This window comes from Eptatretus burgeri, chromosome 5 (genome assembly GCF_056783735.1).
Source record: "Eptatretus burgeri isolate ZD-2024b chromosome 5, Ebu_testis_v1, whole genome shotgun sequence".
NCBI lineage: Eukaryota > Metazoa > Chordata > Myxini > Myxiniformes > Myxinidae > Eptatretus > Eptatretus burgeri.
The window spans coordinates 57,986,540-58,001,680 of NC_140965.1; the positions used below are offsets into that span (position 1 = coordinate 57,986,540).

At 42.6% G+C, this 15,141-nt stretch overlaps 1 pseudogene; it reads right to left on the reverse strand.

Moving 5' to 3' along the window:
* Positions 1–11,660: 11,660 nt before the first annotated feature.
* On the reverse strand, positions 11,661–13,060 carry LOC147026501 (uncharacterized; annotated as a pseudogene).
* Between the last annotated feature and the right edge of the window lie 2,081 nt (positions 13,061–15,141).

The following is a 15,141-nucleotide window of genomic DNA, read 5'->3' on the forward strand; positions in this document are numbered from 1 at the left end:
CAAGCCAGAGGAGCGCTGATTCGTCTCCGACTGGAGAATTTGTGTTACCTGGACACCTCCTCGAAGTTCTTTTTTGGACTGGAAGCTCAAACAAAGAGAAGTCAGCAGATAACTTCAGTAAGGACAAAGGAAGGAAGAATAACACACAATCAAAAAGATGTCAGAGCCTCACTCAGACACTACTTTACTGAACTTTATCATGCTCCGAAAATCGACAACAAAATGGTAACAGTGCTGACTTCTTCCTTACCTACCTTGTCAAAATCTGCAGTTCTACAAATGGACAAGGAAGTAACTTTGGAGGAACTCCAAGCTGCTCTTCAAACTCTACCCTCGGGTAAGGCCTCCGGCCTGGATGGAATTCCTGCGGAATTTTATAAAACCTTTTGGGACCTTCTAGGACCAGAACTACTTGAGGTTATAATCGATGGTCGACGATCACGCTCACTGCCATTAAGTTGCCGGAGGGCTATCCTCGCCCTTATCCCCAAAAAAGGAGACCTTCAGCAACCACACAACTGGCGTCCCATCTCATTACTCTGTGCAGACTACAAAATATTTTCCAAGGCCCTTGCCAACCGCCTTAAAGCCATAATCGAGGAGATCGTACACCCAGATCAGTCTTACTGTGTCCCGAAGAGGACAATTCATGACAGTATCTTCATTGTGCGTGATATAATTGACATCTGTTCTCTTGAGCAAAGGAATGTCGGGTTCGTGTTCTTAGATCAAGAAAAGGCCTTTGATACCATTGATCATTTTTATCTTTTCTCTGTTTTACGGGGGTTTGGTTTTGGGGAAAATTTTATCTCTCATGTGCAGTTACTGTATAACAACACTTTTAGTCTCTTAAAGGTTAACAACATTTTATGTCCCCCTTTCCCGGTTAATAGAGGCATTCGTCAAGGGTGCCCTCTTTCTGGCCTCCTGTACTCTCTTGCGATTGAGCCTTTGCTCGTTCGGTTGCGTGCACGTCTTCTTGGTTTCCTTCCTCATCCAATGGCGAACCCGTTTAAAGTGATTGCTTATGCAGATGATCTTTGTGCAATCGTTCGCTCGAATGAGGACGTCTCAGCCTTGGTCCGTTGCATTCATGAATTTGGTTTGGCAAGTTCCACAAAAGTGAACTGGGGAAAAAGCAGAGCTCTCCATCTTGGTCCACAAAATGGCGCCATTCCTCCGACTCTTCCCGAGAAACTTAAATGGGAAAGGGATGGAATTCTTTACCTAGGCGTCTTTCTTGTAACTGAGAACTTCATTTTAAAAAACTGGGAATCTCTAATAATTAAAACTGAGCGACGTTTACGAAAGTGGAAGGGCTTACTTTGTCAACTCTCCTATCGGGGCCGAACCCTTGTTATCAACAACCTTGCAGCATCAATGCTTTGGCACGTTTTTATAGCACTGCAGCCCCCAGATTTGTTTCTTAAAAAATTACAATCAATTCTTATTGACTTATTTTGGGGAGGAAAGCATTGGCTCCAACCTGGTGTGTTAAACCTGCCTGTTTCTGAAGGACGACAGGGGCTGATTGCTATTACCAGCAAGGTGATGGCTTTCCGCCTCCTTTCGCTTCGCAGACTGCTGTACACGGACGTTTCGTGGAAGGCCTTGGCTCACTGCCTGCTTCGGCAGGCAGGGAAACTCGGCTACGATCAGCAACTGTTCCTTATTGACACCAAGAAAGTTGATATAGCATCAGTCCCCCTGTTTTATAGAAGCATGCTGAAGGCATGGCAGGCAGTCACTGTTCGCCGAAATAACAATGACTACTCCCTGGAAATGTTTTTAAATGAGCCTATCTTTTTAAACCCTATTTTTGAAGGGGTCTGCAGCATTGTATTCTTGTGCAGAAGTTTATTGATGCTGGATGTACGAAGGTAAAAGATCTCGAACTTTCTCCTTACAAGTGGAAGCCAGCTGCTGACGTCGCTGTGGCCACTGGAGTGAGGTCCATTCGAATTATTGGGAGAATCTTTTCTGTGATTTTTCAAGCAAACCAATCTGAAATGGATTCCACAGGTGGAAGCTAACCTTTCTTTATCCCAACATCCCTTTCCAGAGCTTTTGCTTCATTTTCAAGGTTTCACCTCCTTTAAATTGATGGAAAAATCTTCTGTTTACACTTTGTGTGTTAAAACCCTTGTTCCCGATAGACCTGCGGAACCACAAGCACATTGGGGGAGAATGCTTCAGACCACTCATTCTACTTCGATCAACTGGCATGTTATGTACAAGGCACCCACTGCCAAGCGCTCCGGAGATTTGCAGTGGCGACTGGCACATTACATTTTACCATCCAATGTTTTATCTCATCGTATATGTCCCGATAACACAGAATTGTGTCCCTTCTGCGGTGCCACAGAAACTATTTTTCATATTTTTATTGATTGCTCAAGGTTGGCACCCCTTTTTACAGTCTTATCACGTGCTATCCGGGGACTCGGCCTAACTTTTACTTGTTGTGGTTTTGTTTACGGTTTTAGCATCTTTCACCAGCGTAAATATGAGTGCCTGTTTGCAAATTATTTGTCCTCTGAAGCGAAGCTTGCTATATACATGTCAAGGAAACGCAAAATTCAAGATGTTTGTGATTCTGTTTCCGATGTTGTTTACCTCTTTAAAACCTTGGTCACAGCACACGTGCACCTTGAAATTCATTCCAGTGATTGTACACTGTTCTCACAACAGTGGTGTGTGAACACATCCTTATGTGAACTTGTTGATGGTGTACTTACATTGAAGTTTTAATTTACCTTGTTTCTTTGTTGGGCAATGCTCAGGCATTTGCTTGTACTGGTATAACTTCTCTTGTCACATCATGATCCCAAACAATCAAGAGGCCAAAAGTGTCTGTCTGTCTCTGTCTCTGTCTCTGTCTCTGTCTCTGTCTCTGTCTCTGTCTCTGTCTCTGTCTCTGTCTCTGTCTCTGTCTCTGTCTCTCTCTCTCTCTCTCTCTCTCTCTCTCTCTCTCTCTCTCTCTCTCTCTCTCTCTCTCTCTCTCTCTCTCTCTCTCTCTCTCTCTCTCTCTCTCTCTCTCTCTCTCTCTCTCTCTCTCTCTCTCTCTCTCTCTCTCTCTCTCTCTCTCTCTCTCTCTCTCTCTCTCTCTCTCTCTCTCTCTCTCTCTCTCTCTCTCTCTCTCTCTCTCTCTCTCTCTCTCTCTCTCTCTCTCTCTCTCCTTCTCTCTCTCTCCCTCTCTCTCTCTCTCTCTCTCTCTGTCTCTCTGTCTCTCTGTCTCTCTGTCTCTCTGTCTCTCTGTCTCTGTCTCTGTCTCTGTCTCTGTCTCTGTCTCTGTCTCTGTCTCTGTCTCTGTCTCTGTCTCTGTCTCTGTCTCTGTCTCTGTCTCTGTCTCTGTCTCTGTCTCTGTCTCTGTCTCTGTCTCTGTCTCTGTCTCTGTGTCTCTGTCTCTGTCTCTGTCTCTCTCTCTGTCTCTCTCTCTGTCTCTGTCTCTGTCTCTCTGTCTCTGTCTCTGTCTCTCTGTCTCTGTCTCTGTCTCTCTGTCTCTCTGTCTCTGTCTCTCTGTCTCTCTCTCTGTCTCTCTGTCTCTCTCTGTCTCTGTCTCTCTGTCTCTCTCTCTGTCTCTCTGTCTCTCTCTCTGTCTCTCTCTCTCTGTCTCTCTCTCTGTCTCTCTCTCTGTCTCTCTCTCTGTCTCTCTCTCTGTCTCTCTCTCTCTCTCTCTCTCTCTCTCTCTCTCTGTCTCTCTCTCTCTCTCTGTCTCTCTCTCTCTCTCTCTCTCTCTCTCTCTCTCTTGGCACGCACGTGCAAATGCAAGGGGCTGTTGCTCAGTCTCTGGCGGTACGTGTGGAGCCTGTGTTGCTTCTCTCTTCTTATCATCTTCTCCTCTCTCTAATGTATTTTTTGGGGGTGTTCCTTGTGTATAAACTGTTATCAATGCTTTATCGATTACTTGAAAATTGAATTGGTTTCTTCTCTTCTTTTTTCCACTCTTGTAAAAATCCTTTGCTTTGTTGTATTGAATTTTTACCCTTTATACTTTTTTTGTAATAAAAGAATATAAAAGTCAAAAAGTCTCGCTCTCTCGCTCTCTCGCGCTCTCTTTCTCCTTACCAATACAGAATGACAGGCTGACTCAACCTCCTGGTGTATTTTAATTCAGTGGCCAACAGGGCTTGAACTCAGGACCCTAGGATCCCAAGCCACCACCCTAACCACTAAGCCAACACCAGGCTGCTGTATGGATAGAAAGGACACAAGGAAAATTATTATTTTTTGATGTATTTTTGAAAATTAGGTAAGATTCGGGAATGGAAGGTTGTGGGAAGAAATTGTGAAGGTAATGGTGAGAGTGGGTCAGCTCAAGTAGAAGAAAGATGGTGTACCGGTAGGAGGAGGAAGAAGAAGAAGAAGAAGAATAAGAGGAGGGAGATGAAGAAGGAGATGGATCGGGACTCGTGGTTATGCAGGGAGAAAGGTAGTTTTTTTTTCTTCTGTTTTTAAAAAAATTAAGACAAGAAACAAAGTGTTTGGTTGGGAGGGATGGGTGGCATTGGGAAAGTGGGGAAAATAGGAATTGAATGTAATAGGGAGAGAATACAAATAAAAACGATCGTACGCCTCAAGGAACCCGGTAAGACAAGGTCAACTAAAACTCACAAAATAGCACGATTTTTGAAACAAAACCGAACTAGGAACACACAGTAACATGAAGGTGAGAAAATAAACAGTTAAAACGGGGCAAATAACGACTGGAAACTTAACTTTGAGAAAGTCAACAGAGACCCCTGAGAGAACCTGCCGTTGCTGCAAACCTAGAACCGGCAGGATATCCATTTGGTGATGGTGAAATATATCCATTTTGATGCCGATGTGCCTGTACAATAGCAAAGTTATCATAATAATCACTTGCTGTTTTTATGCTGTGATTAGTCGCCACAATGTCCTGCTACTGAACAGTATTCTGACTCACTGTTAACTACAATGCTTTTGGCCAAAATTACTGCATCCATATTCACAACAATAACCTAAGGCTTCTGTTACAGCACACACCGTAAAAGTGCACCCATCTCACAAAAAAGGCAGTCGTGTTAAAAACTTCTGAGGCAGACTGCAATACCAGGTAGAGAGAACAGTTTAAAAACTTGATAGGTTTCAACCTTGGATTATGACTGCGTTAAGAGGGTAACATCAGGATCAAGGACTTAATGGAACCAGATTTTTAAAAGGACATTTGAAATTTGATTGTAGGCCTATTGAAGAAAGGGGGTATATTGGAAAACAAAACTCAACTATCAGGAGTATCAAAAGGAGAGAAATCATAATGTTAAAAGCATATCAAAATAAAAATTATGACCCTGCAAAACCATCAGCACTTTGAAAACCAAAAAGCAAATCAGCTTAATCAGACGATAAGTTGCTTTGACATTTTTGAGGCCTATGGTCTCATCGACAGCGAGATTGTATTTTTCAATGTCGACCCTGTTATCAAAGAAGGAGAACACACCAAAAGTGGTTCCACGTAACCCCAAAAAAGCAAAAAGAACAGCTAACACAATTGACTCTTTGAAGGGAAGAGATACCATATTTTTGGCGTCCAAGTCAATACTGTTTTTTTTAGTCTGTGCCTCGACTTACATTCAGAATGGACTTGTATATCTATGGTTTAAGGCATTGAATTGCATAAATGAAAAACAACTGCAAAGTGTGAAATAAATAATATAATTAATTGTTAATTTAAGGCACTGCAGCAAGTTTCGGCTTATTGGCATGAATGTGTTCCCAGGGTACATTTTCAGTCACACTAACATAATGTTACATGAGGTGTGGGGGGGGAGGAGAGTTCATGAGGGAGTCGACGAGGGCTGGGTATACATATGTGGAAAACCAGTTGGAGTCAAAAATACTGAGATGGTCAATGAGGGCTGGGTCTGCGCATGAAGATAATTAGTTGGAGTAGGACCCTTTGAGATGAAGGAGATCATTCTCTTCCTCTCGCTCGCCGGCTCACTCTTTGTCTGACCAGATCTCTCTTCATCTCGCCAGCTCTGCATTGTCATTGCATATGGAGGACTGCTCTTTTGAGATGTGGAGGCTGCATCATAATCCCTTACCTCCACTGTGTTGTCCCTGCACCCTTCCTGTTTCTGAGCTGCAGACCACTGATCGCTACATTGGGAAGTCCTTGCCTGATTAACCCACTGTTTCGTAAGAGTGTGGTCTTTGGCGCCTAGTGGCATGAGGATTGTTATTTATTCATTACTAGCAAATACAACCTATCACTTCGCTGACGGGGATATTATGGTTAGGGGGAGAAGGAGGGAGGGAAAGAGAGGAGGGATAGAAAGAGAAGAGGGAGGGGAGGTAGAGAGAGGGAGAGAGAGAGAGCAAGAGATAGAGAGGGAGAGAGAGAAATAGGGAGAGAGAGAGAGAGTGGGGGGAAGAGAAAGGGGGGAGAGGGAGGGAGAGAGAAAGGGGGGGGAGGGAGAGATAGAGAGATAGAGAGAAAGAAAGAACATGGGGGGGGTGGGGGAGGTGAGAAATAGACATGTGAGGGGAGGAAGGTGGGGTTAGCAAAGAGAAATGATACGTAATGTTTAATGACTGAAAACACACACGTGCGCACACACACACACACACACACACACACACACACACACACACACACACACACACACACACACACACACACACACACACACACAAATGCACTCTCTCTAATTGATGGACCCAGCAAGCCTAAATGACACAGAAATCAATAAATGACTAAATACCAAAGAAGTGAAAAGAAGTGTAAAGACCCTGGAGGTTGAAGAGATCCGAAATTGTACAAGGGATCATTGAAGCAACGGGAATGATGAATTAGAACTCTTGAAAAACATTCCTGGGATATTACTAAAACAAATTGCAGTTGGAAACTGTCCGTGCCTCAGTGACGATCCTCAAAAGAGCCCTCAGTACAAAACTTTGAGAACAAAACTTCACAGCTTGGTCCATGATTCGTGATTACCCTTACCGAAATGGAGATGGATACTTCAATACCTGGGAAGACTTCGTTCCACCTTCTGAAACACACATATGGAGATAATGAATTACATGCACACACATACACACATACACACACAGGTGTTTGATTTAGAGACATGGGGCAGGAGCATTTAAAACCCACGCTATCTACTGTACCTGGCAAATCTGCTGGCATGCATGCTCATACATGCAGCAACCTTTGCACCCCTCCGGTCGGCTCACTCCGAATCTGATTCTTACATGATGCAGTCCCCTCAACAGAAGGGGAGGAGTGGTGAATCAGGGGGAGAGGGGAGGGAGGAGAGAGAGAGAGAGGGGGGGTAGAGAGAGAGAGAGAGAGGGGGGCAGTGTTGGAAAAAGGGAGAGGGTGGGAGAAAAGGGGATAGTGTTGAGAGAGGCAGAGGAGTGAGAGAGAGACAGGGGTGAGAGAGGGGATGGCGAAAGAGATTCCAGCAGATGAGACCCACAGTTCAACTGTCCATCTGAGAGAAAGCACATACATTGATTAATCACCTTGCCTGTGAAACACTCCGATGACAGTTTATAGTTGGGTCGGGATTCAAACCCAGGCTTGACAGCTTATAGTGAGCATGTGTACGTCTCAGCTTTCTTGCCGTGATGTGGCGATTCATTACTTTAAAATAGTGGAAAACATTTTTACTCATTGTGATCACATAATATAATTTGCCTTCCTTCCTCTGATATCGAACTGTGATATCGCCATTGATTGAAGCTTGAAGAACACGTGCCAAGTAGCTTAACCAAGAAATCCATGAAATGGATAAAGAAACTTATAAAAATGAAATGATTAATATTTATTTGTATTTATCTATGCCGAAGTGACGGGCCGTATAATGGAAAAATGCACAAAAGGAGAATCGTTCTAGAAAATAAAATTTCACGTTTTCAGTCAGCCAGCCACTACCTGTTGCACCGCAAATAAACACGTGGCCAACTCACGCGAGTAGCCCCCGAACTTTGTTCAAGTCGATCGATACAGCATTCAATGACAGTGCGAACATTGTAAAATGCTCACCAAGTGCATTAAGCACTCCGATGAAACGGATGAGAAGAAATGGCTCACTTGCCATGCGATTAGCAATCACTGAACCATCATATTAAACTTTTTTACGAGTCTGAACTGCTGCTAAGTTCGATTCTGGAGCTTAAATTTTGTTATTCAGCTTAGTTTAAGAGATACTCAAGGTTATCGCACGTGCGGAAATGAAATAAAGTCAGGAATGCTGGCGTCTCCAGGTGTTTATAAGCATTGCAATGTACCCAGCGATTCGTAGATATGATGAACAGGTATTTGATAATAGGAGTGAGGGAAGTTAAAAGAAAAAACTTTATCATTGAGAAATCATTGAAGCCGGTTCAAAGTCAAGGCATGGTTGAGGAGACCAAAAAACATGGTGGCTTCAGACCACAGTTCGCTAACCGAGGATACGCCTTAAGACCCCAGAGCGAGGTGGCCGAGGAGCACCCGATAAGGGATATGATTAAATAAAGCCGTTTATTATCTTCAAAAAGGGTGTTTTATATAACCCAAACACCAAATTTTCAGTCGTTCACTTCCTTGGAGTTCCCTTAGTATGCATGCAAAGTTTGATCTGCAAGGTTTCATGGTTTTGGAGTTATGGAGGAGACACACACACACTGACATTTATTAGTATAGATTTTGTTTGCATGTGCCCACATCCATCTTTGTATCTGTTTACTCGCTTGGTCCATTCCGATTTCCACGTCCCATCTACCTTTCTCCCCATATGCAATATAAATAAACCCTTATATAGGTAAGATATGGAATTAAATTTTCCATCTTTCTGCCTTCCATGTGTGTTGCCATCAAATTTGGCTCAGTTGGATGCCCTTGGGGAATGGTAAAGATGTAGATTAATTTCAATTGAACACAGCAGTTGGAGACCTTTTGGGCGTTTGCGGGATAAAAGATCCTGGATCAGATAGCATGTTTTAACAGAGTCCGGCTGACACGACAATAACTTTATCCTTACTAAACTACATATTGGAGACAAATGTTAAACAAATCAACAATGAACACATGATATACACAAATGGATAATAAGCCTATAGTGATACGATGCTCCCCTTGCCCTGAATGGTCTTTGGGTGAGTCACGTGGCTAATCTGGAATTGAGAAATCTCCGATTGAGCTATCAAGTGGGCCATGCAGGGAGTCTGGGTCGGAAAAAAAACATCACTGAGTGCTGAGGGATGGTGTGATCAGAGTGCCAGGGATATGTGAATACAGTACTTGTACGAAGAAGAAACTTTTTTTTGAGAAAACCAAGAAAGCTAACCATGGCTGCAAGGCGAGGTGGACAAACATTGAGTACTTGAACTACAATGTGTCAGGTGTTCATTTTTTTTTTGCAAGTAATGAACTGCTACAAAATGCAATGTGCTGTGAGCCAGTGCTGATAATTAATTATTCTGTAGCTTGTTTAAAATACTGTACCTCGACATGATGACAAACATGTTAAAAAATACTATTTACATTCCTAATTTATCAAAAAAGTCATCCACCAAAGTAATTCAATTAATATGCACAAAACAGCTCATTAATATTCACGAGCCTGGAAGTACATTGATAGCAATGCATTGTGTGCCAGGGAGGAATTAACATCTCTTTTGTTCTGACTGTCAGTTTTGATAACTACCATAGTTGATGCAGCTTTGTCTTGTAATCCAAATGACATATATGAATGAAAGAAATAAAAATGGGGGAAATTAGCCAATTCGACTTGTACTCCACGTTGACTTACAGGATAAAAATTATACGGTAAGTTAAAAGTACAATATAAGTGAGAAAAATTCATGAAAGAGGAGAAAAATATAATCACAATAGTTTAATAATGCACAACAGATACATAGATATGAGAGGCACTTTATTGGGGAGAAAGAGACCCACGGATACCATCATACATGCTCTTCTCTTACTTTCTCTGCCTCGGGAGAAAGACAAGAATGATGGCGAAAAAATATAAAACGTGCAATGGCTAAGTGGAAAGAGACAATGGAAATAGAGAAAGAACAAAGATAATCACAGCGTTCGATGGTGTGATGGTTAGAGTGTCCGCTCAATCTTGGAACAGCATAAGTGTCCTGATTCTTGAATAAGAAGGCAATTTAGGCAGCGTTTGTGTCCTGATTCCGAGGCAGTTTAACCAACACTTTCCGAGGTTTAAATAACTTTTGCTTTATTTAAAACACTACAAGCGTGTCGGTTAAAACCGTGGTTTTTCCAGATACATATACACGGCCCACCAGACAGGGCAATGCAAGTCTCGCCCACTTGCAGCATTCATGTTATGCATGGGCAGATCATAAATATGCATGAGGCAAAACATGAATGTAGATGAGGCAAAACATGGGCAGAGCATGAATATTAATTTTACATTCAATCTTGGTTACATCACACGCTTTGAGGCTGGGAGATCGGCAGTTCGAACCCGAGCCAGGCCACATTATACCTAAAACAGTACATCCTTTTTCCTGGATAGATTCTGAACAGTTAAAAAGGGTTGAGGATGGAAAAACAGCCATAGGTTGAGAGCCATTGTGCAGGTTGGATATGCCGAATAGCCTCCTCCTGCAGTGAAGTTCCTTGTAAGGGAACTCATATTATTATTATAACAACACAGACCCTAATACACACACAAGTTATGTTGCTCTCTTATCGCATGCGGGTTGGTGGTGTCTGTTTTCTACTCTCTATTCTCCAACAATGCTCTTTCTCTCAGTCTGTTGACCCTCCCCAGCACCTGCAGGATGCATGGTTCTTCCCTACTGGTTGATTTTCAAAATACAATTGGCTACACACCTCAACTCGTTTACTCTTCACTTGTCCCATATGGAACCACCTTCCAGAGGCTGTTCTGTCTCACTTTTCCATCCAGGACGTCAAACATGCAGTGCACTGCCATGTCCTCTTATCCTCTCCAATTCTGATCCATGATCTTCACTACCACCATTAACCTTTCCCGACTCAACTATTTTACTCGTCTCAGTTCAACTGAGCAACTGTAGTCCATTTGCCATTTTGAGAAGCTATGAATTGTCAAAGGTACAAGGTTTTTTGGTTGATTTGTGATTCCAATGGGTCACTGAAGTATTCCAAATGGGTTGTCCTCAGGACAACTTTGGGCAAACTTTTTTATATGCAAATTAGGTCCGCCATTTCTGAAAAATCGATTTGTTGAATATCTCTGCAACTATGCATGATAATGTCACAGAAATGGTGTCTATACCCATGTTTTCATGGTCAAGGATTAAGATAAAGGTATTAAAAAAGTTACCACATCCATATATTTTGTCTTTATGCAAATTAGTTGCCACCATTACTGAAAAATCGACTTTGTTGAATATCTCTGCAACTTTACATGATAATGTCACAGAAATGGTGTCTATATCTATGTTTTAATGGTCAAAAATTAAGATAAAGGCATTAAAAATGTTACCCTATCCATATACTTCAAGCTGTACACCATGTTGGAGAATCATGACATTTATTACAACGACAAAGTAACAATCACATCACAACAAAAACGGAAATCATGGAATTGTTAATGCAGTAAGAATGTTGCACAACATATTCATTCCAAACTAATGTTGCATGTGCAAACTAATCCATAAATTATCCAGCAAACTCCTCAACACTAATCATCTTCATCATCATCATCATTCTCCGCATCATCCTGTACATTATCCTCCACATCATTCCTTGCCGTAAAAGGGTTGAAACAGCCTTCACCACCAGCGCACACGCAATAGGCCGTACATGACATGGTATGTCTGTGGCAGCTGCATCCCTAGGTACTGCATGCCTTGCCCCTTGCTTTACATCCACAGCTTATGACATTGATGAGCCCTTGTGGAGCCGGAGTACCTATGTCAATGACAGGTGATGGAATACCATCATTTAATTCCCATCCAAATTGTGTGATGTCCACACAAGGAGGAGCCCGCTGATCAGCAGCCTTCCACAACATCATCTGAAGGTGTGCTCGGTGAACATGAAGAAGCAGATTCATTTCTGTTGGAGGCAATGTCATGATCTGCATTGGCTTCCCCTTCTTCCGGGAGTATAGCTGATAGCGTGCCATACTCATCGAAGTACCTGGCGGTTGACCATATAAGGCCGTGAAGAACTGTTGGCCTGTGTTCATTAGATCCTCGTGTGTGGCATCTTCCTCGCCCAGGACCTCAAACAGCCCTGGGAAGTCACCTTCATTCAGAACATTAAGAGCGCTGATCTTCCCCTTGTTGAATGGGTAGGAAACTGTGTCGCAGCCACTCAGTGCATGCATTCCAGGTAACTGGAGACACTTCTGGTCCAGAAGCATACAGCTCGCCTTGATGTCAGTCACTGCCCCATTCCAGCATTCCATCTGGATACTGAAAACATTGTGCAGCTGCATTGCCCACACCCAGCACATCAAAAGCACAAATACATCGGTGTCATCGCTCAGGATTCGAATCACCACCATACCAGATTCGGCAGCTTGTAGCAGGTATGAGATCATCGTGATATCTGCCTCATCATGTGCAAAGCCACCATCTCTACTCTCGATCGATATATCAGCACCCATTTGAATGAGGACAGCACCCGTGAGAGTTCCCGCTGGTTGTGCTTGTTCTTAAGAATGGCATCACGATTAGGAAGTGGACTGCTGATGGTCAAGTTATAGTCTGTTGAACCCTCGCCACGACGTCGCTTCCTCTCGTGGTCTTTTGCTGAGATATCATTATACCTGTCGAATACCAAAATCTTCTCGGTACCATCAGGATAAAATTAGAGACGACGCTTGATACTCTCAATGACAATGGAAGCATCCCCTCCATTTGGCCATATGATGTGGTAAAGCAGCTGCTGTGCATCCACGATCACGATGCCTGGAGCTGGAGCATCGAGTTGTTTCACACCCAAACGATTGGCCAGAACAGATTTGTTGCCCTTGCGTAAGCAGCCATACTCATCGATGATTGAGGGCGTGAATGCACACAGTTCATATTGAAAGATGGGTGCTAGCTTTAGCTGTCGTTGTTGTCCAACCATCAGAAGGCGGATGAAGATGGTTTCATGTTATAGGCAGTCTTACTGCCAATCTTCACGCCTCGTTTGAGTTGTTCCATCGTCTTCACCTGGCTGGAAATCTTGCCATGGAAGCCGGACGGCAGAGAGTTGCGGAATAACATGACCATCTTTTCTCCAATTACTACTGAAAATACATATTTTATACATATAAACCTTGATGTGGTAACATTTTAATGCCTTTATCTTAATCCTTGATCATGAAAACATAGGTATAGACACCATTTCTGTGACATTATCATGTAAAGTTGCAGAGATATTCAACGAAGTCGATTTTTCAGTAATGGCGGCAACTAATTTGCATAAAGACAAAATATATGAATGTGGTAACTTTTTTAATACCTTTATATTAATCCTTGACCATGAAAACATGGGTATAGACACCATTTCTGTGACATTATCATGCAAAGTTGCGGAGATATTCAACAAAATCGATTTTTCAGGAATGGCGGCCCTAATTTGCATATAAAAAAATTGCCCAAAGTTGTCCTGAGGACAACCCAGCTGGAATACTTCAGGGACCCCTTATGATGACAAATCAACCAAAATACCTTGTGCCTTTGACAATTCATCGGTACACTACAGTGAACATAGGAAGGGCAAATGGACTACTGAGCAACTGGGTAAGAAGCACCTAGATCAGGGAGTTGACCAAGAAGCCATTGACCACTCTGACAGAACGACAGAGTTCCTTGGCTCAGATGGAAGAACCTACCAGAAGTACAACAATGTTTGCAGCACTTCACAAATCGAAGCTTTATGGGAGAGTGGCCAGACAGAAGCCACTCATGAGAAAATGGCACGTGACAGCATGCTTAGAGTTTTCAAAAAGGCATGTGAAAGACTCCGAGAGCATGAGGCAAAAGATTCTGTGGTCTGATGAGATGAAAATTGAACCCTTTGGCCTGAATACAAAGCTCAACATCTGGTGGAAATTGAGCACAACTCATCAGCCATCTAACACCATCCCTACCGTGAAGCATGGTGGTGACAGCCTCATGCAATGGGGATGCTTTTCAGCAGCCTGGACTGGGAGGCTTGTTAGGATAGAGAGAACGATGAATGGAGCCAAATACAGGAAATCCTTGAGGAGAACCTCCTTCAGAGTGCAAAAGACCTTTCTCTACAGCAAAGGTTTATGTTCCAACAGGACAATGACCCCAAGCATACAGACAAAGCAACACTGGAATGGCTTCAGAACAAGAATGTGAAAGTCCTTGAGTGGCCCAGCCAAAACCCAGACTTGAATCCCATTAAGAATCTGTGGAAGGACTTGAAGATTGCTGTTCACAGACACTCCCCATCAAACTTGACAGAGCTTGAGCAAATCTGCAAGGAAGAATTGGAGAAAATCCCCAAATCCAGATGTGCAAAGCTGATACAGACATACCCAAGAAGACTTGAAGCTGTAATCGCTGCCAAAGGCACTTCTACAAAGAATTAACTCAGGGTTTGAATACTTATTGACCCAAGACATATCAACTTTTCATTTTTAATTATTCTGTAATTTGTCAATGGGGAATATTTTGTGTTGATCAGTGATTAAAAAAAAAACAACTCAAATGTAATCCATTTTAAATTCATGCTGTACCGCAACAAAAAGTGACAAAGGTCAAGCGGTGTGAATACTTTCTGAAGGCACTGTATGTATTTTCCAAGTGGCCACTCATGCCAGTACCAAGTAGACACATCGAGCCAAAACATACCTGCATACCTCAAGTGTATGTAAAAAATGGATGTCCACTTGCATTGTTTGCTTGAACATTAATTTGTATTTGCCTGACACATGGTCTCACATTGTTGTGTATGAGGATGTATCATTTAATGAGGATGTATCATTTGATGAGGATGCTTCCTACAGAAAATCTTGGGGAGGAGGGGGGGGAGCTCTTCTTACCACCCCTCACTCATTATATGTGCATGGTATAAGCTATACTTGATTTGAGACAGCAGAAGGTGGGAAGTAAAGTCAAAGAATTGCTGGCAAACACAATCACAAAGATATATTTTTACCAATACAATTTTTTTCCCATTTATACTGAATT